A 3624-nucleotide genomic window follows, 5' to 3' on the forward strand; every position below is an offset into this window, starting at 1 on the left:
GGTGTTTGATTATCTATTACAAAAAACATTATGAGAACCTGTAAATCTAACATTATAAAACAGTATAATTGAAACTTATTTAAATACCAATAACACAAAGTCTTTTTTTGAAGGGACAAAATATTTCATTTGCACCTGTAGTTCATCATTCTCAGAATCATCATTATCATAAACAATTTTTCTGATTTTCCTCTTTCTTCTTGAATCTCCTTGCTCTCCTTCCCATTTAGCTGCCACTTCTGACTCACCTTCTGCCTTTCTACATTTTTTACGGGCTTTAGTCAAATCATCTGAAAAGAATATTCGGTCTTTATAGAGTCTTTGTGCTCACACTCTTGCAAATAATGCATCAACGATCGCAGTATAAATATGAAAATCACAAAGCCAAGTGTAATACCAATTATTGTAAAAGGTTCCTTACAGTGCTTTATTTAAATTAACAGTAAAACAACCTGTTACATTTGGACAAACTTTTGCCTCATACTTATTTTAAGATTAGATAATCTAAACTAGAAACATAAGGTTTTCTTTCTTGAACTTCAGTGGATGCAAAATAAATCAGATTTTTTCTTCTTGTGTAAAGATGTCCAAATAAACCTATAGTTACTGGTTCACATTCAATATGTACGTATCATAAGTAAAGTAAAAGTATAATGTCATGTATATGTAACTGTTTATATACAATCTAGGTACTTCCTTACCAGTTTCATCAAATATTCTTTTTACACCATACAATGTCCAATTCTCGTCCGGTATTATTCCTCCTTGTAAGGCTTTATACGGTGGCCACACATATTTTTTTTTGAGAGGTGTCAGCCACTCTGCTCGTACAACACTGATGCCTCCTCCACCTTCACTATCGTCGTGAATTGAATTAAATTCAGCCACTTTGTACATTTTAAAACTATAATAATTACTTGGTCTAGGCAAATGAAGATCGCCGTCGCGTGCGTGACTTCACGGACTTCACGTGACTCACGCACGATTCGGTTGATTTGCTGGTGTCAGCTGGCGTCTTGACACGGAGCACTCTGTTTGTTTCAAATGCCATTGTACGACATAAAACAAAACAATGATAAATCAATATATATTCATATACATAAAAAAGCGCGTTGCAATGCCGACGCGGCATCATGCTCAATGTTGTATTATCGTTGTAAATTTCATGTTATTTAGCCAACGGTAATAATTATTGGTCCAACGTTGGCTATCCGTTGGCAAAATGTCGTAATTTTTCGTCGTTGGCCCTATGTTGGGAATTTGTAGGCAAAAACACTAACCATATCCCAACGAACTCCCAATCGTTGGCCATCGTTGGCCAACCATCAGTGCTATTAGGGATATGTAGGTGCTCACGTTAGGTAGGACACCCTGTATAAAAAACCTATTTTTCTTACCTTTGATCAGTAAACCCTACTGAAATACTTGAAAGAAATTACGACTTCATAAGCTTTTATTCTATTGTCAAATAATGCTCAGCACTTGAATTCCAGCAAATGAAAAAAACAAAGAACGGTAATGTCTTATTTCACTGATAACTAGGGGTGTGCGTGTATCCATGATTAGGGGTTCGGGCGGGCTCGGGCAGCCACCCGAGACTTTGCGGACAGCCCAATGCTTTCAAACCGATTCGTAATGGAACACTCGGGTTATCCGTGATTTCGGGTGTGCGCACATCTTTACTGATAACCTTTTGAATGTATATCAGTACTTGTGTCATACCATCTATACAAGACTCGAAGAAACCATTACGCGATAAAGTACATGATACTAATCTTTTATTTTGCAATTTAAAATATTATATGTAGCCATATGGCTACAGTGGAAATAAAAAGATTATGTCGATTTATATACGCGAGTATACATTCGATTCGGTCCTATCGCTACCAGCAGCGGCCGTGATAATCATTGCAATCGCGATTCGTTTGTTAAACGAATTTGGAAAGAGAATACGAAGAGGAGGCTCCGGCCAACCCGGGTAGGGGGTCCGATTGTTCCGCTCCGTTCACGTTAAATACGCCGGCTAATTACCAATTAAGCGCTGTACACAAAACTCCGTGGCGCGCGGCAGATGTTGCCGTTTCCGCGATCGATTCATTTACTCTGTATGCGCATAAATTTACGGAAAAACATTATTCGCGATTACACGTCGGGCCGTGGATCCCTCTGTTCCGTGTGATCGGCGAGCTGTCGTCTTTTTCTCTTCTATTCGTAGGCGTCACCAACAAAAAAGCTCGTAGATCTACGATTCCGAACGGATTTCGACGGATCCGAGAACGTCCACCCTATAATGCTCTTATCTGCTTATCTCTCGTCTTTCCCATTGGTCCGTCGTCAATTTATACCCCGTCTGGCCTTTTGTTTCGTTGCGATCGGGGCTGATCTCGACGCTGGTGCTCGGAGACAAACTTCTTAATCAAAACCATTCTGTGAACGTGTCGACGAGTGTAACTTATGTATGGGGTGAACATTAATTGTATGGGTAATTGTTTGTAGAATGATTTACATTAAATGTACTAATAAATTATCCATCAGTTGGCGGATTGAGAATTATAGTGGTATAAGTCACAATTTGGAAAATTTGAGTTAATATTATTTTTAAAATTTTAAAGGTAGAATCTGTTTACCTTCATAGTCAATTAAAATATAACTTTGTTTTTTACCAGAAAATGGCAGTACTTTTCTTGGTCACTACACAAGGAGAATAAATCGTTTAGATTCATAGTGGTGTAATTTCCCTTTATGTAAATAAGTTGTTTTTTGATTTTATGTAAAAATTAATAGTTAAATAGTAATACCTTTTTCAATTTCATTACAATGCCAACAAATGTAACAAAATATACATTGGTGAAAATAAAGTTAATAAAAACGGTTTCATTTCTTAAAAATCCCACTGCCGTTATTATTTTTACTAACCACAATGTTTCGAGACAACGGTGTGAGTCAATCTTAATTAATTAATGCACTTCTAGATTATATAAAAACGGGGAATTGGACACTGTTGTATATTTTAATTATTTACTGGCCATAGATGCTCTTAACAGAAGATACTCTCTTCGTTCTCGTGTTTATTTTTCTAAGCATCGCTCGACAATCACCCGCGACTTTCTCGTCACCTACCATTGAAATTCGAGTTAATATCGGGGAAAAATTCCTGTCTAATTTAAGAGTGGCCCGGACAGCATTTATAGCGGCGCCAGGACTCGATGAAACTCGTTTATGGAACGTTTGTGGGAGCTCACCCACATACGCCGTGATGACACAGTTACGTGACTTCAGTGCCGAGACGAAGTCTCCCGGGCACGGCAGCCTACGTCTTTTTCGAGGACTTTAAGTTCTCGAAAGTGCGTGACTCCGGACAACCGAGCAGCTAAACGATTCTCAAGAAAAACAATTTTGAAGGTTTTATGGGTTTCAATGTCTCTAAAACTTTCGAGACCCCTGCTGCTATGACGTGCTGCAATGTTCGTTATTGTTGCGTGAATTTGTTACAAAAGAAAGCTAAATAGAAGAATATCCTGCAGCTTACTCGGAGAACCTAGATTATTACTTATTGTCTGTTTTTCGAAAGATGATGCCTGGGAGGTAGGCCCGAGTTTTCGCGGTGTTGTCGCGATCGCGACA

This window comes from Dufourea novaeangliae, unplaced genomic scaffold (assembly GCF_001272555.1).
Source record: "Dufourea novaeangliae isolate 0120121106 unplaced genomic scaffold, ASM127255v1 scaffold123, whole genome shotgun sequence".
Lineage (NCBI taxonomy): Eukaryota > Metazoa > Arthropoda > Insecta > Hymenoptera > Halictidae > Dufourea > Dufourea novaeangliae.